Source organism: Pseudophryne corroboree, chromosome 1 (genome assembly GCF_028390025.1).
Source record: "Pseudophryne corroboree isolate aPseCor3 chromosome 1, aPseCor3.hap2, whole genome shotgun sequence".
In the NCBI taxonomy this organism is placed as follows: Eukaryota; Metazoa; Chordata; class Amphibia; order Anura; family Myobatrachidae; genus Pseudophryne; species Pseudophryne corroboree.
In genome coordinates, this window is record NC_086444.1 from 855407337 (window position 1) to 855435095 (window position 27759).

General features: G+C 48.3%; 1 protein-coding gene across 1 annotated transcript in view; it reads left to right on the plus strand.

Moving 5' to 3' along the window:
• Positions 1-27128, plus strand: part of PAQR3 (progestin and adipoQ receptor family member 3) — a 127683-nt gene extending 100555 nt beyond the window's left edge. The window contains exon 8 of the mRNA XM_063919963.1: positions 26603-27128. The gene's annotated coding sequence lies outside the window, so the exon portion shown is untranslated. The remainder of the gene's footprint in view (positions 1-26602) is intronic.
• The last annotated feature ends 631 nt before the right edge of the window (positions 27129-27759 follow it).

The window sequence follows — 27759 nt, forward strand, 5'->3', positions numbered from 1 at the left end:
TTGCTGTAGTGAGCCATCTTTTCTAGAGGCTCCTCTATTATCATGCTGTTAACTGGGTTCAGATCACAAGTTGTACAGTGTGATTGGTGTGGCTGGTATGAGTCTTACCCGGGATTCAAAATCCTTCCTTATTGTGTACGCTCGTCCGGGCACAGTATCCTAACTGAGGCTTGGAGGAGGGTCATGGGGGGAGGAGCCAGTGCACACCAGGTGATCCTAAAGCTTTCTTTAGATGTGCCCAGACTCCTGCGGAGCCGCTATTCCCCATGGTCCTTACTGAGTTCCCAGCATCCACTACGGACTACGAGAAATAGAATTATCGGTAAGTAAATTCTTATTTTCTCTTACGTCCTAGAGGAAACTGGGGTTCCATTTAGTACCATGTGGTATAGACAGGTCCACTAGGAGCCATGGGCACTTTAAGAATTTGATAGTGTGGGCTGGCTCCTCCCTCTATGTCCCTCCTACCAGACTCGGTTTAGAAAATGTGCCTGGAGGAGCTGGTCACACTGAAGGAAGCTCCTGAAGAGTTTTCTGCATTTATTTTAGGTTTGTTATTTTCAGGCAGGGCTGGTTGGCACCAGCCTGCCAGCTTCGTGGGACTTAGGGGGGGAATGGCCCAACCTCTTAAATGGTTAATAGTCCCATTCTTAGCTGACAGGACACTAGCTCCTGAGGGAACTATTCGCAGGCCCCACCACGGCGAGCGTACATTCTCGCAGCACTCCGCCACCCCTAACAGAGCCAGAAGAATGAAGAGTGGTGAGTACTGAACGGCGTCCTGGTTAGCGGGGCACCAGCCATTATGGCGGCAAGAGGGTACGGAGACGCACGGCTTCTCACTGGGGCGGAATGCGTCTCCGGACACAGTACACAAGTGCGTCACTGTACACAGTACCCAGACTGGCAAACACAGCCTTAAAACGGTTGTGCTCCATTTTAAGCACAAAAATTACCTCATCCAATATAAAAAAAGCGGGAAGGCCGTGCGCCATTGAAGAGGCGGAGCTTAACTATGAGAGTATCCAGCAACTCACCAGCGCCATTATTCCTCTGCAGTGGACACAGACACTGACTGACAGGGACGCGCAGCTCCTCCGGTGTGACTCCAAATTACCTCAGCGGTACCAGGGTGTCATAGCAGTGGGGGAGCATCTATTAGTGTACTATCAGGGTACTTGGTGTGCAACCCAGCTAAGCTTAGCATTAGCGATAAGGGCACGATGGGGGCTGGCTCCAAATAACTGTGTCTCCCTGAAGGGCTCTTTGTGGGTTAATTGTGCTTAACTTTTTCCTGTGTGTGTGTGTTGTCACATTCACATTATGTCAGGCAAAGAGTTTGTTTCATGTACAGCGGAGTGTATTTCCTCAATAGAGGGCTCACTACTGGGTACTCAGTGCAGTGCACCTTCCCAGAATAGCGGGGCTGAACCGGAGTGGGTTAATTCTCTTAAAGAAATGATCTCCACTCTTTCTACAAAATTGTCCCGCAATGAGAAAGAGACGCAATACTTAAAACAGACTGTAGATGAGTTTATGACAGAGACCCCAAAACAGCGTCTCAATCCCCTACTATTTGTCTGCAAAAGCGATCTCTGGCCCATATCCTGCAGTCTGACTCTGACAGGTCAGACATGGAGGAGGGGGAGGTGGACTCAGAGGGGGGGCGGGATGCAGCTTTGTCACAGGGAATAGAGGCTCTTATATAGGCTATCAGAGATGTTCTGCATGTTCCTGATAAGGTGTCAGAGGAGTGTGAGGAATCTTAGTTAATGTAAAAAAGAAGTCCTCAGTCACTTTTCCTGCGTCAAAGGAATTGAATACCCTGTTTGAAGAACCATGGGTTAATCCTGATAAGAAATTTCAAATCCCTAAAAGGTTGCTCTCCTCTTTTCCTTTGGAAGATAGGAAAAAATGGGAAGATCCACCCATAGTGGACGCATCAGTCTATAGGCTGTCACGAAAGATTGTATTGCCTGTCCCTGGTGCAGCCTCACTAAAAGACACGGCTGATCATAAAATTGAGACTACACTCAAATCATTATACACAGCTGCTGGGGTGGCCCAAAGACCCACTATTGCGTGTGCGTGGATCTCAAAAACCATTGGTGATAAGTGGTCAGGTAACCTAATTGAGGGATAAGGTTCCTTGCCTACGGGGGATGTTGTTTTACTCCTGCAGCATATACAGGACTCTGCGAACTTTATGATGAAGGCCATAAACGAGAGAGGCTTGCTTAACGCAAGCACCACCGCTATAGCAGTGTTAGCACGCAGAGGATTGTGGCTACGCCAGTGGACTGCTGACGCGGTGTGGAAGGCCTACCATTTACGGGAGAAGCCTTGTTTGGAGATGAACTAGACAAATGGATCTCCAGGGCTACTGCGGGTAAGTCTACGTATCTTCCTCCCGCAGCCCCCCCCTCCAACCAAGAAGACTTATTCAGCTTCTAAGTTGCATTCCTTTCGGACGTCCAAGTTCAAGGGCAACTCCAAGGGTGCTTCTACGTTCTCCAGCGGTGCAAGAGGTAAACCACGCAAATCAGCAACTGCAGGCACTCGGGAACAGAGCTCAGGCTCTGCTTTCTCAAATCCTTCAGCATGACAGTGGACCGCAATGCCTGGAAGGCTGTCAGGTGGGAGCCCGACTACTATTCTTCAGTCAGATCTGGTCAAGTTGATGACAGGATCCCTGGGTCAAGGATCTTATTTCCCAGGGCTACAGACTGGAGTTCCAAGAGCTCCCACCTCACAGATTCTTCGAATCAGGAAAGTAGAACTTTACAGCATGCCATCCAAAAACTGGTACAGACTCAAGTCATTGTTCCAGTTCCACCTCATCTGCAAAACAAGGGGTACTATTCCAACCTGTTTGTAGTACCAAAGCCGGACGGTTCGGTAAGGCCGATTCTGAACCTCAAGTTATTGAGCCCATACTTATGAGTGTTCAAATTCAAGATGGAGTCTCTGAGAGCAGTAATCTCCGGTCTGGAGGAGGGGGACTTCCTAGTGTCTCCTAGATATCAAGGATGCGTACCTTCACATTACGATCTGGCCGACTCATCAGGCTTACCTACGATTTGCACTGCAGGACTGTCACTACCAGTTCCAGGCCCTGCCATTTGGTTTCTCCACAGCACCAAGTGTGTTCACCAAGGTGATGACAGAGATGATGTTTCTACTCCGCAAACAGGGAGTGAACATAATTCCGTACCTGGACGATCTCCTGATAAAAGCACTGTCCAGGGAAAAGTTGCTGGACAGTATTGGTCTCTCAACCAAACTCCTCCAGGATCACGGGTGGATTCTGAACCTTCCGAAATCTCTCCTAGAGCCAACACGGAGGCTTCCATTCCTGGGAATGATACTGGACACAGAGTCGCAGAAAGTGTTCCTTCCGTTGGAAAAGACATTGGTAATCCAGTCGATGGTTTGGGATGTCCTGAAGCCAACCCGGATATCTGTGCATTTATGCATTCGAATTCTGGGGAAAATGGTGGCGCTTACAAGGCGCTTCAATATGGAAAGTTTCACGCAAGACCCTTCCAGCTCGATCTGTTGGACAAATGGTCCAGATCGCATCTTCACATGCACCAGAGGATCCATCTGTCGCCAAAAGCCAGGATCTCCCTTCTGTGGTGGCTACAGACTTCTCACCTCATCGAGGGTCGCAGGTTCGGAATTCAGAACTGGATTCTGTTAACCACAGACGCAAGCCTCAAAGGTTTGGGAGAAGTCACTAAGGGAGTGCAGTTTCAAGAAAGATGGTCAAGTCAGGAAGTCATCCTACCAATCAACATTCTGGAACTCAGGGCCATATACAACACCCTTCTGCAGGCCTGACATTTTAAAGATCGGGCCATTCAGGTCCAGTCGGACAATGTGACAGCGGTGACGTATATAAACTGACAGGGCGGAACGAAAAGCAGAGCAGCAATGTCTGAGGTGTCAAGAATTCTCCTCTGGGCAGAAAAAAACGCTGTGGCATTGTCAGCGGTCTTCATTCTGGGAGTAGACAACTGGGAAGCAGACTTCCTCAGCAGACACGACCTGCACCCAGGGGAGTGGGGCCTTCACCCGGAAGTGTTCGGGTGCTTGACACGTCGATGGGGTTATCCACAGATTGACATGATGGCCTCTCGTCTCAAAAAGAAGCTCAGGCGGTATTGTTCCAGGTCGAGAGACCCACAGGCAGAGGCGGTAGACACCCTGACGACTCCATGGGTCTATCAGATGGTGTATGTGTTTCCTTCACTTCCTCTGATCACAAGAATTCTAAAGCGAATAAAAAGGGAAAAGGTTCAAGCAATACTCATTGCTCCGGACTGGCAAAGAAGGGCCTGATATGCGGACCTTCTGGAAATTCTCCTTGAAGATCCGTGGCCTCTACCTTTTCGCGAGGATCCTCTGCAACAGGGCCCGTTCGTCTATCAGGACTTACTGCAGCTACGTTTGACGACATGGAAGTTGAACGGCTGATTCTAGCCAGGAAAGGGATCCCTAACAAGGTTATCCTGACCATGATCCAAGCCAGGAAGGGGGTAACGTCTAAGCATTACCATTGTATTTGGGAGAAATACGTCTCTTGGTGTGAGAGCAGAAATTATTCTGCGGTGGAATCTCATCTGGGACGTTTCCTGCTTTTTCTGCAGGCAGGTGTGGATGTGGGCCTACGTCTGGGCTCCATAAAAGTCCAGATTTCGGCCTTGTCCATTTTCTTTGAAAGACCATTGGCTTCTCTCCCTGAGGTCCAGACTTTCTTGAAAGGTGTTCTGCACATCCAACCTCCCTTTGTGCCTCCCACGGCACCTTGGGATCTCAATGTGGTGCTGCAGTTCCTCCAGTCTGACTGGTTTGAACCGTTACAGAAGGTGGACGTAAAATATCTTGCGTGGAAGACCGTCACACTGTTGGCCTTGGCTTCAGCAAGACGTGTGTCGGAGCTGGGGGCTTTGTTTCACAAAAGTCCCTATTTAATTTTCCATGAGGACAGAGCTGAACTCAGAACTCGTCAGCAATTTCTTCCTAAAGTGGTGTCTGCGTTTCACATCAACCAACCTATTGTGGTTCCAGTTGTTACCGACACCTCTGCTACTTCAAAGTCTTTGGATGTTGTGAGGACTTTGAAGGTGTATGTAAAGCGAACAGCTCGTCACAGAAAATCGGACTTGCTATTTGTTCTTTATGATCCCATTAAAATTGTGTGTCCTGCTTCAAAGCAGACAATTGCATGCTGGATCAGGCTTACTATCCAGCATGCTTATTCCATGGCAGGTTTGCCATGTCCAAAATCTGTACAGGCCCCCACTCTACTAGGTCAGTGGGTTCTTCCTGGGTGACTGCCCGGGGTGTCTCGGCTTTACAGCTCTGACGAGCAGCTACTTGGTCAGGTTTGTATACGTTTGCTAAGTTCTACAAGTTCGATACTTTAGCCTCTGAGGACCTTAAGTTTGGTCAGTCAGTTCTGCAGGAACCTCCGCACTCTCCCACCCAGTTTGGGAGCTTTGAAACATTCCCAATGGAACCCCAGTATCCTCTAGGACGTAATCCTTTTCTCATAGTCTGTAGAGGATACTGGGCGCCCGCCCGGTGCTTCATTTTTCCTGCACTGTTACTTAGTTAAGTATTGTTGGTTCAGCCGTTGCTGTTCCTGTTTCAAGTTTGGTTAGCATGGCTTTCCCCTTGTTCTGTGTGCTGGTTCGGAATCTCACCACTCTCCTTATCTATCCTTCTCTCAAAGTATGTCCGTCTCCTTGGGCAGTTTCCTAAACTGAGTCTAGTAGGAGGAGCATAGAGGGAGGAGCCAGCCCACACTCAAATTCTTAATGTGCTCATGGCTCCTAGTGGACCCGTCTATACCCCATGGTACTGCATGGAATCTCAGTATCCTCTACGGACTACGAGAAAAGGATTTATCGGTAGGTAATTAAAATCCTATTTTCTCTTATGTCCTAGAGGATGCTGGGGTCCACATTAGTACCATGCGTATAGACTGGTCCACCAGTAGCCATTGACACTTTAAGAGTTTGAGAGTGTTGGCTGGCTCCTCCCTCTATGCCCCTCCTACCAGACTCGGTATAGAATATGTGCCCAGAGGAGCCGGTCACAGCTAGGGGAGCTCTCCAGAGTTTCCCTAGTAAAGTTTATTTTAGAGTTTATTATTTTACAGGGAGGCTGCTGAAAACAGCCTCCCTGCTTCGTGGGACTAAGGGGGGGGGGGGGGGGGGGGAGTAGTGTCCGCCCTGTGTGGTCTGAGCCACTATCTCTGCTGAAAGAACACTGAGCTCCTGAGGGGATAGATCGTTCCCAGCCACAGGGGATCGCTCACCCCGGCAGCATGACATCACCCCCTTACAGAGCTGAAGATCAGTGGCAAGTGAGTCACCGACCCCCCCTAGCAAGCGGGGGGGCCGGTGTGAAGATGGTGGCATCAGGGTAGGAGCGCAGTATTAACTGCGCTCCGGAGGCTCAGCGGTACATAGTGCGGCGCTGTGAGGGGCGCCCTGAGCCAGTGCCTACACCCTACACTGGTCACACGGACTGTCGGGGTCCCGGGATCTCAGCCAGCATAAATCCTCAGGCCAGTATAATCCTATGAAGAGCCGGAAGACAGCACACCCAGCAGTGTTCAGTGAACGCGGTCAGTGAAGAGCAAGTCCCTCCACAGCAACTCCAGCTATCTCTCACGGTACCAGGGGGTTGTAGAAGGGGGGGGGGGGGGGGGCTGCAAAATGACTGTGTAACCTATTAAAGTGCACAGTCAGCGCTGATAGGGGGTCTCCCTTTATATTGGGAGCGCTGTGTGTGGGTTCTCCCGTGTGTGTGTGTGTGTGTGTGTGTAGTGGCTGTGGTCTCCATTAAGCAATATTCAGGGACTCTCAGGTTATGTCCTCTCAGGATGATCCCATTCCATGTAATCAGGATTGCACTAGTTTAGCACAGATTTCAGCACGGGAGCCTGAGTGGTTATCCTCTGTCAAATCTATGATTTCTCAGATTCCAAATAGGGTTGCACAAAATGAATCTGCAACTCAGGCATTACAGAACTCTATGGCAGTCTGGCCCTGTTCTGGTACATCGGGGCTCCCCGCTGTATATTCACATAAACATGCCCTTGCACAGATCATGCAGGATGATACCAATTCTGATACTGCAGACGGTGACGGGGATGTGTTGCGGGTGGCAGCATCTCTTGCAAAAGGGGTGCAGTTGATGATAGAGGCTATTAGGGATGTGTTGAATATTGCTGATACAACACCCGAGCAGGTTGAGGAGGCTTACTTTCACTGAAAATAAGAAAGCCTTGCTAACCTTCCCTGCGTCAAAGGAATTATATGCTATATTTGAAAAGGCTTGGGAAAACCCGGATAAAAAATTCCATATACCTAATAGGGTTCTGGTAGCGTTTCCTTTCCCGGTAGAGGATAGGAAAAAAATTGAAAACCCGCCTATTGTTGACGCGTCACTATCCAGACTCTCAAATAAAATCCTATTTTTTCTAATAACTAAAATTATGGTGACATATGGAGCTTATGATCTATGCTTATATAAAAAATAAGAATGTAGACACCATTATTTCAAACTGAATATACTAATTATGAATAGAGCGAAGGGGCATATTTAATAATGAGTGGTATTCTTGTTATTATGCATTGCTAATCTTAAATGGTGCTCCAACCAATCAGTTCCTGTCATGTGTTTGAAAAAGAACAGTTAGACGATTGGTTGGTGTACCATTTAAGATTAGTAATGCATGATAAAAAGACTATCACTCATTGTTAAATATGCCCCTAAGTCTTAACATTAATTTCACTGTCTGTATTTCAGTGTATCGTTTCTATAAATGATCATGATAAAGTCACCACCACCGTATCAGACATTTACCAAAACAATAAGTAATAAATCATATACCACCACACGAGCTACAGTATATCTTCACGGTGACACAGAGGCTATATCAAAAGGATCATAGTGTTTAATGTTAATAAGTATTGTACATCCGGTCATGCCAATAAAATTACCATAAGATGCTAAAGGCAGTCTCACACAACCCAACCAAATAAGCATGTCAATAATCACTTAGATCTTTCTTATAACAAAGGTTGGATGTACGGCAGTTATTATTTTTCCTGTTGTTGCTATTTTATTTTAACCCCATCAGTACTGTATGTGCGATTTAAAAGAAAAAGGCTATCTATCCCTATTGTGCCCCCATCTTTTTGTTTGCTTCATTAAAATGTGAAATGATAAATCTATGAAAGTATTCTTGTTTGCTTTTGCTCTTAGTAGCATTACCTCCTCCATTTGTGTTATTTCTCTAACGTCCTAGTGGATGCTGGGGACTCCGTAAGGACCATGGGGATAGACGGGCTCCGCAGGAGACATGGGCACTTTAAGAAAGAATTTAGGTTCTGGTGTGCTCTGGCTCCTCCCTCTATGTCCCTCCTCCAGACCTCAGTTTAAATCTGTGCCCGGACGAGCTGGGTGCTGTTCAGTGAGCTCTCCTGAGCTTGCTGTAAAGAAAGTATTTTGTTAGGTTTTTTATTTTCAGGGAGATCTGCTGGCAACAGACTCCCTGCATCGTGGGACAGAGGGGAGAGAAGCAGCCCTACTCACTGAAGCTAGGTCCTGCTTCTTAGGCTACTGGACACCATTAGCTCCAGAGGGATCGTACACAGGATCTCACCCTCGTCGTCCGATCCCAGAGCCGCGCCGCCGTCCCCCTCGCAGAGCCGGACGACAGAAGCCGGGAGAAAGAAGAAAGAAGACTTCGAAATCGGCGGCAGAAGACTCCAGTCTTCACTGAGGTAGCGCACAGCACTGCAGCTGTGCGCCATTGCTCCCACACACACCCACATACTCCGGTCACTGTAAGGGTGCAGGGCGCAGGGGGGGGCGCCCTGGGCAGCAATTAAGGACCTCTTTGGCAAAAAGTTGCATATATACAGTTGGGCACTGTATATATGTATGAGCCCCCGCCATAAATTGTATATTAAAGCGGGACAGAAGCCCGCCGCTGAGGGGGCGGGGCTTCTTCCTCAGCACTCACCAGCGCCATTTTTTATCTCCACAGCTCCGCTGAGAGGAAGCTCCCCAGGCTCTCCCCTGCAGATACACGGTAGAAGAGGGTAAAAAGAGAGGGGGGGCACATAATTTGGCGCAAAAATCAATATAACAGCGGCTACTGGGTGAACATTAACTTACTGTGTTATTCCTGGGCTATATAGCGCTGGGGTGTGTGCTGGCATACTCTCTCTCTCTCTGTCTCTCCAAAGGGCCTTGTGGGGGAACTGTCTTCAAAAAGAGCATTCCCTGTGTGTGTGGTGTGTCGGTACGCTTGTGTCGACATGTTTGACGAGGAAGGCTATGTGGAAGCAGAGCGGGAGCAAATGAATGTGGTGTCTCCGCCGACGGCGCCGACACCTGATTGGATGGATATGTGGAAGGTTTTAAATGATGATGTTAATTCCTTGCATAAAAGGTTGGATAAAGCTGAAACCTTAGGACAGTCAGGGTCTCAGCCCGTGCCTGATCCTATGTCGCAGAGGCCGTCAGGGTCTCAGAAGCGCCCACTATCCCAAATTGTTGACACAGATACCGACATGGATTCTGACTCCAGTGTCGATTACGATGATGCAAAGTTACAGCCTAAATTGGCTAAATCCATCCGTTATATGATTATAGCAATTAAGGATGTGTTGCACATCACAGAGGAAACCCCAGTCCCAGACAAGAGGGTTCATATGTATGGGGAAAAAAGGCAGGTGGTGACCTCCCCCCCCCTTCACACGAGCTAAATGAGTTATGTGAAAAGGCTTGTGAATCTCCAGATAAAAAACTGCAGATTTCCAAACGGATGCTTATGGCGTATCCTTTCCCGCCAACGGACAGGTTACGCTGGGAATCCTCCCCTAGGGTGGACAAAGCTTTAACACGCTTATCCAAGAGGGTAGCCCTGCCGTCACAGGATACGGCCACCCTAAAAGATGCTGCGGATAGAAAGCAAGAGGGTACCCTGAAGTCCATTTATACACATTCAGGTACCTTACTAAGGCTGGCAATTGCGTCGGCCTGGGTGTGTAGTGCTGTAGCAGCATGGACGAATACCTTATCTGAGGAACTGGATACCTTAGACAAGGATACTATATTAATGACCCTGGGGCATATAAAAGACGCTGTCCTATATATGAGAGATGCTCAAAGAGACATTAGCCTACTGGGCTCTAGAATAAATGCTATGTCGATTTCTGCCAGAAGGGTCCTGTGGACTCGGCAATGGACAGGTGATGCAGACTCAAAAAGGCACATGGAGGTTTTACCTTACGAGGGTGAGGAAGTGTTTGGGGAGGGTCTCTCGGACCTGGTCTCCACAGCTACTGCTGGAAAGTCAAATTTTTTGCCATGTTTCCTCACAACCTAAGAAAGCACCGTATTACCAAATGCAGTCCTTTCGATCACAAAAAGGCAAGAAAGTCCGAGGTGCGTCCTTTCTTGCCAGAGGCAGGGGCAGAGGAAGGAAGCTGCACAATGCAGATAGTTCCCAGGAACAGAAATCCTCCCCGGCTTCCACTAAATCCACCGCATGACGCTGGGGCTCCACAGGCGGAGCCAGGCCCGGTGGGGGCGCGTCTCCGAAATTTCAGCCACAAGTGGGTTTTCCCAGTTGGATCCCTGGGCAATAGAGATTGTGTCTCAGGGATACAAGCTGGAATTCGAAGAGATGCCCCCTCACCGATACCTCATATCGGCCCTGCCAGCTTCCCCCTTAGAGAGGGAAATAGTGTTAGCTGCAATTCACAAATTGTATCTTCAACAGGTGGTGGTCAAGGTTCCCCTCCTTCAACAAGGAAAGGGTTATTATTCGACCATGTTTGTGGTACCGAAACCGGACGGTTCGGTCAGACCCATATTGAATTTAAAATCCCTGAACATATACCTGAAAAGGTTCAAGTTCAAGATGGAATCGCTCAGAGCGGTCATCGCAAGCCTGGAAGGGGGAGATTTTATGGTGTCTCTGGACATAAAGGATGCATACCTTCATGTCCCCATTTATCCACCTCATCAGGCGTACCTCAGATTTGTGGTACAGGATTGTCATTACCAATTTCAGACGTTGCCGTTTGGTCTCTCCACGGCACCGAGAATATTTACCAAGGTAATGGCGAAGATGATGGTACTCCTGCGGAAGCAAGGGGTCACAATTATGCCATACTTGGATGATCTCCTCATAAAGGCGAGGTCAAGAGAGCAGTTGCTGATCAGCGTAGCACGCTCTCTGGAAGTGTTACGACAACATGGCTGGATTCTAAATATTCCAAAGTCGCAGTTGATTCCTACGACTCGTCTGCCTTTCCTGGGCATGATTCTGGACACAGACCAGAAGAGGGTTTATCTCCCGATGGAGAAGGCTCAGGAATTCATGACACTGGTCAGAAACCTATTGAAACCGAAACAGGTGTCGGTGCATCACTGCACGCGAGTCCTGGGAAAGATGGTGGCATCATACGAGGCCATTCCCTTCGGCAGGTTCCATGCGAGGACCTTTCAATGGGATCTACTGGACAAATGGTCCGGATCACATCTTCAGATGCATCGGTTAATCACCCTATCCCCCAGGGCCAGGGTGTCTCTCCTGTGGTGGCTGCAGAGTGCTCACCTCCTCGAGGGCCGCAGATTCGGCATTCAGGACTGGGTCCTGGTGACCACGGATGCAAGCCTCCGAGGGTGGGGGGCAGTCACACGGGGAAGAAATTTCCAAGGTCTCTGGTCAAGTCAGGAGACTTGCCTCCACATCAACATCCTGGAACTAAGGGCCATATACAACGCCCTACGCCAAGCGGAGTCCCTACTTCGCGACCAACCGGTTCTGATTCAGTCAGACAACATCACCGCAGTGGCTCATGTAAACCGCCAAGGTGGCACAAGGAGCAGGGTGGCGATGGTAGAAGCCACCAGAATTCTTCGCTGGCCGGAGAATCACGTAAGCGCACTGTCAGCAGTGTTCATTCTGGGAGTGGACAACTGGGAAGCAGACTTCCTCAGCAGGCACGACCTCCACCCGGGAGAATGGGGACTTCATCAAGAAGTCTTCACGCAGGTTGCAAGTCGGTGGGAACTGCCACAGGTGGACATGATGGCATCCCGCCTCAACAAAAAGCTACAGAAGTATTGCGCCAGATCAAGAGACCCTCAGGCGATAGCTGTGGACGCACTGGTGACGCCGTGGGTGTTCCAGTCGGTCTATGTATTTCCTCCTCTTCCTCTCATACCCAAGGTGCTGAGAATCATAAGAAAAAGAGGAGTGAGAACAATACTCATTGTTCCGAATTGGCCAAGAAGGATTTGGTATCCAGATCTGCAAGAAATGCTCACAGAGGACTCGTGGCCTCTGCCTCTAAGACAGGACTTGTTGCAACAGGGGCCCTGTCTGTTCCAAGACTTACCGCGGCTGCGTTTGACGGCATGGCGGTTTAACGCCGGATCCTAGCAGAAAAAGGCATTCCGGAGGAGGTCATTCCTACGCTGATAAAGGCTAGGAAGGACGTGACTGCTCAACATTATCACCGTATATGGCGAAAATATGTTGCTTGGTGTGAGGCCAGGAATGCCCCTACGGAGGAATTCCAGCTGGGCCGTTTCCTTCACTTCCTACAGGCAGGAGTGACTTTGGGCCTAAAATTGGGTTCAATTAAGGTACAGATTTCGGCCCTATCCATTTTCTTTCAAAAAGAACTGGCTTCTCTGCCTGAAGTTCAGACGTTTGTAAAGGGAGTGCTGCATATTCAGCCCCCTTTTGTGCCTCCAGTGGCACCTTGGGATCTTAACGTGGTGTTGAGTTTCCTGAAATCACACTGGTTTGAACCACTCAAGTCGGTGGAATTGAAATATCTCACGTGGAAGGTGGTCATGCTACTAGCCTTGGCTTCGGCTAGGCGGGTGTCAGAGTTGGCGGCTTTGTCACATAAAAGCCCTTATCTGGTTTTCTATGCGGATAGAGCAGAATTGCGGACCCGCCCACAATTTCTGCCGAAAGTGGTTTCATCCTTTCATATGAACCAACCTATTGTGGTGGCTATGGCTACTACTGACTTGGAGGATTCCGAGTTACTGGATGTGGTCAGGGCTTTGAAGGTTTATGTAGCCAGAACGGCTAGGGTCAGGAAAACAGAGTCTTTGTTTATCCTATATGCTTCCAACAAGCTTGGGGCGCCTGCTTCAAAGCAGACTATTGCTCGCTGGATCTGTAACACGATTCAGCAGGCTCATTCTGCGGCTGGATTGCCGCTGCCTAAATCAGTTAAGGCCCATTCCACAAGGAAGGTGGGCTCTTCTTGGGCGGCTGCCCGAGGGGTCTCGGCATTACAACTTTGCCGAGCGGCTACTTGGTCAGGTTCAAACACCTTTGCAAGGTTCTACAAGTTTGATACCCTGGCTGAGGAGGACCTTTTGTTTGCTCAATCGGTGCTGAAGAGTCATCCGCACTCTCCCACCCGTTTGGAGCTTTGGTATAATCCCCATGGTCCTTACAAAGTCCCCAGCATCCACTAGGACGTTAGAAAAAATAAGATTTTACTTACCGGTAAATCTATTTCTCGTAGTCCGTAGTGGATGCTGGGCGCCCGTCCCAAGTGCGGACTTCTTCTGCAATGCTTGTATATAGTTATTGCTTAAATAAGGGTTATGTTATAGTTGCATCAGGGTTGATCTGATGCTCTGTTGTTCATACTGTTAACTGGGTAAGTTTATCACAAGTTATACGGTGTGATTGGTGTGGCTGGTATAAGTCTTGCCCTGGATTTCCAAAATCCTTTCCTTGTACTGTCAGCTCTTCCGGGCACAGTTTCTCTAACTGAGGTCTGGAGGAGGGACATAGAGGGAGGAGCCAGAGCACACCAGAACCTAAATTCTTTCTTATAGTGCCCATGTCTCCTGCGGAGCCCGTCTATTCCCCATGGTCCTTACGGAGTCCCCAGCATCCACTACGGACTACGAGAAATAGATTTACCAGTAAGTAAAATCTTATTTTCTCCTTATATATCACTAGCGGCATGTTCAGGTTTAAAAAGCTAAAATATGACACGAGGTAGAGAACATCTCCCTTAATTTTTGGCCATCACTTGTAGAAATTGATAACAAGAATTGACAGATGTGTCCTCACACATCATTGCTGCATTTGTTCCAAACAGCCCCTCTCTGCACGCCAGGTTCCATGAGACTGATGTGTCAGTCGTCATCTTTTTTTGCCAATAATGCGTTTTAGCTGAAACGTCATGCAACTAGAATGTACCAGGAGACGGGATCAGTACTAAATGCCGCCGGCCGGAATCCAGGCGGTCGAAACACCGACGCCGGAATCCCGACCACACAATCCCGACAGGGGTGGCGAGCGGAACGCAGCCCCTTGCGGGCTCGCTTCGCTCGCCACGCTGCGGGCACGGTGCCTCGCTACGCTCGGCACACTATTATATTCTCCCTCTATGGGTGTCGTGGACACCCACGTAGGGAGAATATGTCGGGATTGTGGCGGTAGGGATTCCGGCGTCGGTATTTCGACCGTCGGGATTCCGGCCGGCGGCATCTTGACCGCATCCCCAGGAGACTATGCTGATTAATATGATGTGCGACACTTTATACAGTGCATCCGAAAAGTATTCACAGCGCTTCACTTTTTCCACATTTTGTTATGTTACAGCCTTATTCCAGACTGTAATAAAATCATTTTCCCCTCAAAATTCTACACACAATACCCCATAATGACCACGTGAAAAAGTTTTTTTTTTGTGATTTTTACAAATTTATTAAAAATAATAAACTAAGAAATCACATGTACTTAAATATTCACAGCCTTTGCTCAATACTTTGTTGATGCACCTTTGGGAGCAATTACAGTCTCAAGTCTTTTTGAATATGATGCCACAAGCTTGGCACATCTATCTTTGGGCAGTTTCGTCCATTCCTCTTTGCAGCACCTCTCAAGCTCCATCAGATTGGATGGGAAGCGTCAGTGCACAGCCATTTTCAGATATCTCCAGAGATGTACAATGGGATTCAAGTCTGGGCTCTGGCTGGGCCACTCAAGGACATTCACAGAGTTGTACTGAAGCCACCCCTTTGATATCTTGGCTGTGTGCTTAGGGTCGTTGTCCTGCTGAAATATGAACCGTCGCCCCAGTCTGAGGTCAAGAGCACTCTGAAGCAGGTTTTCTCTGACGTCCTAGTGGATGCTGGGTACTCCGTAAGGACCATGGGGAATAGACGGGCTCCGCAGGAGACTGGGCACTCTTAAAAGAAAGATTAGGTACTATATCTGGTGTGCACTGGCTCCTCCCTCTATGCCCCTCCTCCAGACCTCAGTTAGAATCTGTGCCCGGCCAGAGCTGGATGCACTCTAGGGGCTCTCCTGAGCTTCCTAGAAAGAAAGTATTTGTTAGGTTTTTTATTTTCAGTGAGATCTGCTGGCAACAGACTCACTGCTACGTGGGACTGAGGGAAGAGAAGCGAACCTACCTGCTTGCAGCTAGCTTGGGCTTCTTAGGCTACTGGACACCATTAGCTCCAGAGGGATCGAACAGAGGCCCAGTCCTTGGTCGTCCGGTCCCGGAGCCGCGCCGCCGCCCCCCTTGCAGAGCCAGAAGAACCGAAGAGAAGTTGAAAATCGGCGGCTGAAGACTCCGGTCTTCATTAAGGTAGCGCACAGCACTGCAGCTGTGCGCCATTGCTCCCTCTGCACACCACACACTCCGGTCACTGATGGGTGCAGGGCGCTGGGGGGGGGGGCGCCCTGGGCAGCAATTAGAGTACCTTACATGGCTAAATAGCACATAATACAGCTAATAAACTATATATGTGCATAATCCCCCGCCATAAAGTATATAAAAAAGCGGGAGAAGTCCGCCGAGAAAGGGGCGGGGCTATCTTCCTCAGCACACGGGTGCCATTTTCTCTTCACAGCTCCCCTGGAAGACAGCTCCCCAGGCTCTCCCCTGCAGTTTCCAGGCTTCTAGGGTAAAAAAGAGAGGGGGGGCACTAAATTTAGGCGCAAACTGTGTAAATAAGCTGCTATAGGGAAAAATCACTCACTTTAGTGTAAATCCCTGATTATATAGCGCTGTGGTGTGTGCTGGCATACTCTCTCTCTGTCTCCCCAAAGGACTTTGTGGGGTCCTGTCCTCAGTCAGAGCATTCCCTGTGTGTGTGTGCGGTGTGTCGGTACGGCTGTGTCGACATGTTTGATGAGGACGCTTACGTGGAGGCGGAGCAGGAGCCGATAAGTGTGATGTCGCCCCCTGCGGGGCCGACACCAGAGTGGATGGATATGTGGAAGGTATTAACAGACAGTGTCAACTCCTTGCATAAAAGGTTCGATGACGTAACAGCTTTGGGACAGCCGGCATCTCAGCCCGCGCCTGCCCAAACGTCTCAGAGGCCATCAGGGGCTCAAAAACGCCCGCTACCTCAGATGGCAGACACAGATGTCGACACGGAGTCTGACTACAGTGTCGACGAGGATGAGACAAATGTACAATCCACAAGGGCCATCCGATGTATGATTACGGCAATGAAAAATGTGTTGCACATTTCTGACATTAACCCGGTTACCACAAAAAAGGGTATTATGTTTGGGGAGAAAAAGCAGCCAGTGTCTTTCCCCCCATCTGATGAGTTAAATGAATTGTGTGAAGAAGCGTGGTGTTCCCCAGATAAGAAACTAGTGATTTCTTAGAGGTTACTAATGGCGTACCCTTTCCCGCCCATGGATAGGTTACGCTGGGAGACATCCCCTAGGGTGGACAAGGCGCTCACACGCTTATCAAAAAAGGTGGCACTGCCGTCTCAGGATATGGCCGCCTTAAAGGAGCCTGCAGATAGAAAGCAGGAGGCTATCCTGAAGTCTGTGTATACACACTCAGGTACTATACTGAGACCTGCTATTGCTTCAGCATGGATGTGTAGTGCTGCAGCAGCATGGTCTGATTCCCTGCCAGATAACATTGATTCCCTTGACAGAGATACTATTTTGCTAACTATAGAGCATATTAAAGACGTAGTCTTATATATGAGAGAGGGACATTTGCTGGCTGGCATCTAGAATTAATGCAATGTCCATTTCTGCCACGAGAGTATTATGGACTCGGCAGTGGACAGGTGATGCTGATTCTAAAAGGCACATGGAAGTTTTGCCTTATAAGGGTGAGGAACTCTGTTTGGGGACGGTCTCTCGGACCTCGTGTCCACAGCAACAGCTGGGAAGTCGACTTTTTTACCTCAGGTTCCCTCACAGCCTAAGAAAGCACCGTATTATCAAGTACAGTCCTTTCGGCCTCAGAAAGGCAAGCGGGTCAGAGGCGCGTCCTTTCTGCCCAGAGGCAGGGGTAGAGGGAAAAGTTGCACCAGACAGCCAGTTCCCAGGAACAAATATCCTCCCCTGCTTCCACTAAGTCCACCGCATGACGCTGGGGCTCCACAGGTGGAGCCAGGTGCGGTGGGGGCCCGTCTCCGGAACTTCAGCGACCAGTGGGTTCGCTCACGGGTGGATCTCTGGGTTCTACAGGTATTTCAGGGATACAAGCTGGAGTTCGAGACGTCTCCCCCTCGCAGTTACCTCAAATCAGCCTTGCCTGCTACTCCCAAGGAAAGGGAGGTAGTACTGGCGGCAATTCACAAGCTGTACCTCCAGCAGGTGATAATCAAGGTTCCTCTCCTTCCACAGGGACGAGGTTACTATTCCACAATGTTTGTGATACCGAAACCAGACGGTTCGGTGAGACCCATTCTAAATTTGAAATCCTTGAACACTTATATAAGGAAGTTCAAGTTCAAAATAGAATCACTCAGGGCGGTTATTGCAAGCCTGGAAGAGGGGGATTTTATGGTGTCACTGGACATCATGGAGGCTTACCTAAATGTCCCCATTTACCCGCCTCACCAGGAGTACCTCAAGGTTGTGGTACAGAATTGCCATTACCAATTCCAGACGTTGCCGTTTGGTCTGTCCACGGCACCGAGGGTGTGTACCAAGGTAATGGCCGAAATGATGATACTCCTTCGAAAGAAGGGAGTTATAATTATCCCGTACTTGGACGATCTCCTTATAAAGGCGAGGTCCAAGGAGCAGTTGTTGATCGGTGTAGCACTATCTCTGGAAGTGTTACAACAGCACAGCTGGATTCTGAATATCCCAAAGTCGCAGCTGGTTCCTACGACGCGTCTGCTGATATTGGGCATGTTTCTGGACACAGAACAGAAGGTGTTTCTCCCGGAGGAGAAGGCCAAGGAGTTGTCATCTCTGGTCAGAGACCTCCTGAAACCAAAACAGGTGTCGGTGCATCATTGCACGCAAGTACTGGGAAAGATGGTAGCTTCTTACGAAGCAATTCCCTTCGGCAGGTTCCATGCAAGGAACTTTCAGTGGGACCTGTTAGTCAAGTGAGGATCGCATCTTCAGATGCATCGGCTGATCACCCTGTCCCCGAGGGCCAGGGTGTCTCTGCTGTGGTGGCTGCAGAGCGCTCATCTTCTCGAGGGCCGCAGATTCGGCATTCAGGACTGGGTCCTGGTGACCACGGATGCAATGCGAGGTTGGGGAGCAGTCACTCAGGGAAGAAACTTCCAAGGACAATGGTCGAGTCAGGAGACTTCCCTACACACAAATATTCTGGACCTAAGGGCCATTTACAATGCCCTAAGTCAAGCAAAACCCCTGCTTCAAAACAAGCCGGTGCTGATTCAGTCAGACAACATCACGGCTGTCGCCCATGTAAACAGACAATGCGGCACAAGAAGCAGGATGGCGTTGGCAGAAGCCACAAGGATTCTCCGATGGGCGGAGAATCACGTGCTAACACTGTCAGCAGTGTTCATTCCGGGTGTGGAAAATTAGGAAGCAGACTTCCTCAGCAGGCACGACCTCCACCCGGGAGAGTGGGGACTTCATCCAGAAGTCTTCACGCAGATTGTAGACCGTTGGGAACGGCCACAGGTGGACATGATGGCGTCCCGCCTCAACAAAAAGCTAAAAAAAAGTATTGCGCCAGGTCAAGAGACCCTCAGGCGATAGCTGTGGACGCACTAGTGACACCGTGGGTGTACCAGTCGGTTTATGTGTTCCCTCCTCTTCCTCTCATACCCAAGGTACGGAGGATAGTAAGTAAGAAAGGAGTAAGAACTATATTCGTAGTTCCAGATTGGCCAAGAAGAACTTGGTACCCAGAACTACAAGAAATGATCTCGGAGGACCCATGGCCTCTGTCTCTCAGACAGGACCTGTTACTGCAGGGGCCCTGTCTGTTCCAAGACTTACCGCGGCTGCGTTGAAGGCTTGGTGGTTGAACGCCGGATCCTAACGGAAAAGGGCGTTCCAGATGAAGTGATTCCTACGCTGTTAAAGGCTAGGAAAGATGCTGCCTGAAGTTCAGACGTTGTTAAGGGAGTGCTGCATATTCAGCCCCCTTTTTGTGCCTCCAGTGGCACCTTGGGATCTCAACGTAGTGTTGGATTTCCTAAAATCACATTGTTTTGAGCCACTTCAGACCGTGGAGTTGAAGTATCTCATGTGGAAAGTGGTCATGCTTTTGGCCTTGGCTTCAGCTAGGCGTGTGTCAGAATGGGCGGCTTTGTCATGTAAAAGCCCTTATCTGATCTTCCATATGGACAGGGCAGAATTGAGGACTCGTACCCAATTTCTCCCTAAGGTGGTATCAGCGTTTCATTTGAACCAACATATTGTGGTGCCTGCGGCTACTCGGGACTTAGAGGATTCCAAGTTGCTGGACGTAGTCCGGGCCCTGAAAATCTATGTTTCCAGGACGGCTAGAGTCAGAAAAACTGACTCGCTGTTTATCCTGCATGCACCCAACAAGCTGGGTGCTCCTGCTTCTAAAAGCAGACTATTGCTCGCTGGATCTGTAGCACGATTCAACTTGCACATTCTGCGGCTGGACTGCCGCATCCTAAATCAGTCAAAGCCCATTCCACGAGGAAGGTGGGCTCTTCTTGGGCGGCTGCCCGAGGGGTCTCGGCTTTACAACTTTGCCGAGCTGCTACCTGCTCGGGGTCAAACACGTTTGCAAAATTCTACAAGTTTGATACCCTGGCTGAGGAGGACCTTGAGTTTGCTCATTCGGTGCTGCAGAGTCATCCGCACTCTCCCGCCCGTTTGGGAGCTTTGGTATAATCCCCATGGTCCTTACGGAGTACCCAGCATCCACTAGGACGTCAGAGAAAATAAGAATTTACTCACCGGTAATTCTATTTCTCGTAGTCCGTAGTGGATGCTGGGAGCCCGTCCCAAGTGCGGACTTCTGCAATACTTGTATATAGTTATTGCTTAACTATAGGGTTATTGTTATGAGCCATCTGTTACTGAGGCTCAGTTGTTGTTCATACTGTTAACTGGGTATGGTTATCACGAGTTGTACAGTGTGATTGGTGTGGCTGGTATGAGTCTTACCCTGGATTCCAAATCCTTTCCTAGTAATGTCAGCTCTTCCGGGCACAGTTTCCCTAACTGAGGTCTGGAGGAGGGGCATAGAGGGAGGAGCCAGTGCACACCAGATATAGTACCTAATCTTTCTTTTAAGAGTGCCCAGTCTCCTGCGGAGCCCGTCTATTCCCCATGGTCCTTACGGAGTACCCAGCATCCACTACAGACTGCGAGAAATAGAATTACCGGTGAGTAAATTCTTATTTTTATCCAGGATGTCTCTGTACATTGCTGAATTCATCTTTCCCTCGATCCTGACTAGTCTCCCAGTCCCTGCCGCTGAAAAACATCCCCACAGCATGATGCTGCCACCACCATGCTTCATTGTAGGGATGGTATTGGCCTGGTGATGAGCGGTGCCTGGTTTCCTCCAAACATGATGCCTGGCATTCACACCAAAGAGTCAATCTTTGTCGCATCAGACCAGAGAATTTTTTTTCTCATGGTCTGAGAGTCCTTCAGGTGCATTTTGGCAAACTCCAGGTGGGCTGCCATGTGCTTTTTACTAAGGAGTGGCTTCTGTCTGCCCACTCTACCGTTCAGGCCTGATTGGTGGATTGCTGCAGAGATGGTTGTCCTTCTGGAAGGTTCTCCTCTCTCCACAGAGGAATTCTGTAACTCTGACAGAGTGACCATCTGGTTCTTGGTCACCTCCCCGACTAGGGCCCTTCTCCCCCGATCGCTCAGTTTAGACGGCTGGCCAGCTCTAGGAAGAGTCCTGGTGGTTCCGAACTTCTTCCATTTACAGATGATGGAGGCCACTGTGCTCATTGGCACCTTCAAAGCAGCAGATATTTTTCTGTACCCTTCCCCAGATTTGTGCCTTGAGACAATCCTGTCTCTGAGGTCTACAGACCATTCATTTCACTTCATGCTTGGTTTGTGCTCAGACGTGCACTGTCAAGTGTGGGACCTTATAGACAGGTGTGTTGCTGTCCAAATCATGTCCAATCAACTGAATTTACCACAGGTAGACTCCAATTAAGCTGTATGAACATCTCAAGGATGATCGGTGGAAACAGGATGTACCTGAGCTCAATTTTGAGCTTCATTGCTGTGAATACTTACTGTATGTACATGTGATTTCTTAGTTTTTTATTTTTAATAAATTTGCAAAAATCAGTTTTTTTTCACATTGTCATTATATGGTGGTGTGTGTAGAATTTTGAGGGGAAAAAAAAGAATTTATTCCATTTTGGTATAAGGCTGTAACATAACAAAATGTGGAAAAAGTGAAACGCTGTGAATGCTTTCCGGATGCACTGTATATGTGTGCGACTGAGTCTCTGAATCTGTATACTGTAGCTGCAGCTTTTTTACGAAACCTGTTCACTTGTACTCCATATATAGATTCAGTCACTTCTAATATACAAGTGTCTTATATTAGATAAATCAGCAAAGTCTCTTTGTGTGTCCTAGTCGCATCGCGTTACGACCAAGACACATATTTTGGAAAGAAGACGCCCCGACACTAGTAGAGTTGCACAGGATCTGTCAGCTCCCTCATGCCTGGCATCTCACGCTGCGTGGCGTATTGAGGCTAGCTGTAGGAGGACACATTTGTACTTCAAATAATAAATAGTATGGCTGAAGTGACACCGTGGGAGATGAAAGTTCCAGAGCAATCACATCTGCAAGTAAAGTGCGAACAGTCCTGATGCAGGATTGGACGGAAATGTGGCTAGGCATGCACAAATAATAAATGCGTACAGTTTATTCTCCTGTGTGCAAAGCTGTACGCATCTTGCAGTGGGCTCTCCTCCTATCCATATGTTTGGTTTGCTACCCATCATCATCATCAGTGTGCAATGGCACCAGCCTTTTCTTGGTTCAAATGACACACTGGCGTATTTATGCTGATGTCCAACTTTGATTAGCAACAGTTCTGTCAAGACACCCTCGCTGAACTTTGCCTGTGGGAATACAGGCCAGTTACGCTTCTTCAGGTGTAAGCAGAGATTCATATGACATGCGCACAACTCTGCATCCCCCATACAGTACTTAAATAAGTTGGATTCTGTGTGAGAACATGCAATACATACTCTGCAAACCTGCTTATTATTATTTTTTATTTCTCATACGTCCTAGAGGATGCTGGGGACACTTCAAGAACCATGGGGTATAGACGGGATCCGCAGGAGACATGGGCACCTTAAGACTTTGAACGGGTGTGAACTGGCTCCTCCCTCTATGCCCCTCCTCCAGACTCAAGTTTTAGAATTGTTCCCAGGGAGACTGGTCACACACAGGGGAGCTCTACTGAGTTTCTCTGAAAAGACTTTGTTAGGTTTTTTTATTTTCAGGGAGGCTGCTGGCAACGGTCTCCCAGCATTGTGGGACTTAGGGGAGAGAAGTTAGACCTACTTCTAATGAGTTTAAAGGCTCTCCTTCTTGGCTACAGGACACCATTAGCTCCTGAGGTTTGGAACACTAGGTACGCCTAGGGGTTCACTCCCAGAGCCCGCCGTCACCCCCCTTGCAAAGCCAGAAGTCAGAAGACAGGTGAGTAGAAGAAGATCAGAAGACTTCAGTGACGGCTTTCTGAGGTACCGCACAGCGATCGCGCTGCGCGCCATGCTACCACACACAGCGGCACTGCAGGGCGCCCTGGGCAGCATAAAATCCTCTTTTTAAGGCTGGCAAGAGTGCATTGGAGTGCCTGGGCACAAGATTCGAACCCCCGCCAGTAATATATATTAAGAAAATAGCGGGGCTGAAGCACACCATTAAGGGGGCGGGGCTTAGCCCTCACAGCTCTCACCACCGCCATTTTCTCTTCACAGAAGCTGCAGAGATGCTGGTCCTCTCCTCCAAACACTGCTATACAAGTAACAGGGTGCAAAACGGGGGGGGGCACATAATTTTGTGCAAATATAAAAGCGCTACTGGTCTTGGGGCTTTATATTAGAGTTTCAGATCTGGGATTGAGCGCTGGGTTGTGAGCTGGCAAACTCCCTCTGTGTTTCTCTGACAGGCTTTACTGTGGGTCTGTCCCCTATTTGCCCAGTGTGTCTGTGGGTGTCGGTACACGTGTGTCGGCATGTCTGAGGCTGAGTGCTCTTCCCAGGAGGAGACTGTGGTAGGGACAGAAACGGCTGTGGGAGTGACCCTGTCGGCACCGCCGACTCCTGATTGGGTAAATGTGTTGAATGCTAATGTGGCTCTTATTAATAAGAGATTAGATAAATCTGAATCTCAGAACCAGATATGGAAGAAATCTGTGGAGGATGTGTTATCACAGGTCCATACCCCTTCGGGGTCACACAAACGTGCATTTGCTCAGTTGGCAGACAGTTACCGACACGGACACTGACTCCAGTGTCGACTATAGTGATGCCAAATTAGACCCAAAATTGGCAAAGAACATCCAGTACATGATTGTGGCAATAAAAGACGTGTTACATATCATGGAGGACCCTGCTGCTGGGGATAGAGATAGGTGGGAATCATCTCCCATTGTGGACAAGGCTCTATCACGGTTGTCTAAAAAGGTGGCTTTAACGTCTCCTGACACAGCAGCCCTCAAGGATCCTGCGGATCGTAGACAGGAGACTACGTTAAAATCCATTTACGTCGCCACAGGTACGCTGCTCAGACCAACCATTGTATCGGCGTGGGTGAGTACTGTTATTGAAAAATGGGTAGATAACTTGTCATCTGATATAGATACCCTAGATAGGGATAGCATCCTGTTAATCTGGGTTATATCAGGGACGCTACAGCCTACCTAAAGGAGGCGGCAAGAGATATTGGCATTTTGGGATCAAGAGCCAATGCCTTGGCAATTTCAGCTAGACGAGCATTGTGGATTCATCAATGGAATGCTGATGCTGACTAAGCTATGGAGTCTCTCCCATATAAAGGTAGTGTCTTGTTTGGTGAGGGTCTCACTGATTTGGTATCTACTGCTACCGCGGGTAAGTCGTCATTTTTGCCTTATGTTCCTCCACAACAAAAGAAAGCTCACCACTTTCAGATGCAGTCCTTTCGGCCAAATAAATACAAAAAAGGCAGAGGTTATTTCTTCCTTGCCAATAGAGGAAAAGGTAAAAGATCTCCTGCCGTGGCAGGTTCCCAGGAGCTGAAGTCCTCCCCAGGTTCTGCCAAATCCACCGCATGACGCTGGGGCTCCTCTGCGGGAGTCCGCACCGGTGGGGGCACGTCTCAAGCTCTTCAGTCAATTCTGGGCTCGTTCGGCCCTGGACCCATGGGTTTTAGAAATAGTGTCCCAGGGGTACAAACTGGAGTTTCAAGACGTTCCCCCTCACCGATTTTTCAAATCTGCCTTACCAGTTTCTCTTCCAGACAGGAAGGTTGTATGCGATGCAATACAGAAGTTGTGTCTAAATCAAGTCATTATCAGGGTTCCCCCGTCACAACAGGGAGAAGGCTTTTATTCAAGCCTGTTTGTGGTCCCCAAACCGGACGTCTCGGTCAGACCAATTCTGAACCTAAAGTCTCTCAATCTTTACCTAAGAAAATTCAAATTCGAGATGGAATCTCTCCGAGCAGTGATCTCCAGTCTGGAGGAAGGGGATTTCATGGTGTCGGTCGACATAAAGGATGCCTACTTACACGTCCCCATATATACTCCGCATCAGGCTTACCTGAGGTTTGCTATTCAGGATTGTCATTACCAATTTCAGACGTTGCCGTTTAGTCTGCCCACGGCTCCGAGGATTTTCACCAAGGTAATGGCGGAAATTATGGTTCTCCTTCGCAAACAAGGAGTCACAATTATCCCTTACTTGGACGATCTCCTGATAAAGGCGAGATCCAAAGACAAGCTGGCGCAGGACATTGCGCTCTCCCTGACAGTTCTGCAGCAACATGGTTGGCTCCTAAACTTGCCGAAGTCACAGTTGAATCCGACGAAACGGCTGTCGTTTTTGGGAATGATTCTGAACACAGAATTACAGAGAGTTTTTCTTCCAGAAGAGAAGGCTCTGGAAATTCAGGGTTTGGTCAAACAAATTCTGAAACCAGCGAGAGTATCAGTCCATCAATGCACTCGATTGCTGGGGAAGATGGTGGCGGCCTACGAGGCCATTCAGTTTGGCAGATTCCACGCCAGAGTGTTTCAGTGGGACCTATTGGACAAGTGGTCCGGATCCCATCTGCACATGCACCGGAAAATAATCCTGTCCTCCCAAGACCAGAATCTCACTCCTGTGGTGGCTGCACAGCTCTCACCTCCTAGAGGGACGCAGGTTCGGGATCCAGGACTGGATCCTAGTAACCCACATATGCGAGTCTCCGAGGCTGGGGAGCAGTCACACAGGGGGAAACCTTCCAGGGAAAATGGTCAAGCCAGGAAGTTTGTTTACACACAAACGTTCTAGAATTAAGGGCCATTTACAACGGCCTTCTTCAAGCGGAACGTCTTCTTCGCAACCTGCCCGTCCTAATACAGTCGGACCTGCCGGTAAATCTTTTTCTCTTAGTCCGTAGAGGATGCTGGGCGCCCGTCCCAGTGCGGACTCTATCTGCAGTTATTAATTATGTTTACACACAGGTTGTTTCTGTTATAGTCAGCCTGTTGCTGACATGGTTCATGCCGTTGACTGGAGTTTCTGTTAAATGCCTTGTTGTACGGCGTGGTTGTGGTGTGAGCTGGTATGTATCTCACCTTAGTTTAACAATAAATCCTTTTCCTCGAAATGTCCGTCTCCCTGGCACAGTACCTAGAACTGGAGTCTGGAGGAGGGGCATAGAGGGAGGAGCCAGTTCACACCCCTTCAAAGTCTTAAAGTGCCCATGTCTCCTGCGGATCCCGTCTATACCCCATGGTCCTTGAAGTGTCCCCAGCATCCTCTACGGACTAAGAGAAAAGGATTTACCGGTAGGTATTAAAATCCTATTTTTTTTTTACAAGACTTGCTCTACTTTCTGTCGTAAGCTGTTAATCATGCATGCTAATGGACATAATGGTGTATGGTCAGCCTAAACCCATCTGTGTATTCTTTGTTTGCTCCAGCGGTTGTCTCCTAGTGGCAGTTTACCTGAGAGGAACAAATGCTTTGCAGATGTTGTTTAATCAAAAGTACAGTAGTTATAAAAACATTCATGATAATGGTATTAATGCACTAATAGTTTCCTATTAAACATGTTATCTTCCAGAATATCATCTTGAGAGAGCAGCTACTACTGAAAGTGTTAATGAAGACATCTGAAAGCTTTAACTTGGATGTTGGTATAATTTGTCTTTTGCTGTGACAAACCCATAAGAGCAGTGTGGACATGCTTTCAGTATTCAGGTGGAGTTCACCAGGCACTGAATAGTTTGCTACAGACACTAAGTTTATGGTGCGATCCTGAACAAATTTCCGAAAAAGGTGATGGTCCATTGATAATGGAGTGAGGCTTGGAACTGCAGCAGTCATGGCCTTGAGAGAAAATACCATTCGGTCTTCCATAACTTGTCATTACATGTCAGATGGGATCAGTCACTGTCTATGGTCCTGTAAACATATGGCCTTGCAGAGACAAACATGGTCAAACATTCCATTTTATTTTCTGGGATGACTGTTCATTGCAAAGGACTTTAAAACCTCTTTATATCAAGGTATATTTCTTATTGCTTTTAAAAAGCGGTAATTGAGTGTGATTGTAGACATTAAAGAACCCTCCACCCCTTTTTTGGTAATTTTCTGTACTCTTTATGTGCAAATGTGTATAATAGACAAACATTACTTAATATGTTGGAAAACATACCCATTATACTGTGCATTTGTATTTTTTATTTTTTTCAGTTTCCCTATCCAGTGCCAATTGTACATACAAACTGTTTTTCATTCTAAAGTCTATATTCATGAAGTGGTGTAAAATCAGAAATATGCCTTCCACCGCTTTGAGCCATTAATCATTAACTATATTTGCTGGATGCTATGCACATGCACGGGTGGCTGCCACACATGCGTATTTTACATTAACCCTTTGCAGTGTTAGGCTCCCAGCAACACAGAAGTTGATACCACCAGGGAGAGAGAGAAACCAGTGGACAGGTGAGTACTGGTAATTGTCAGCAGTATATTCGAAAATATCGCTGCACAGCAATACAGAAGGAAATATAATGTTGTATGAATTCTAATGATCAACAGGGCCCTTAGCGGTGTGTTCTGCATTGCTATGTATTTGAACAGGTATTCCATAAGGGAAACCATAACGATATAAATTCAGATTGGAGTTTTCATTCCTATATCAAGTCACATAGCGCAGCCTATTGCACATGGTTTTGGACTACAGAGTAACTTGAAATATCCTTATTTAGTAGTGTA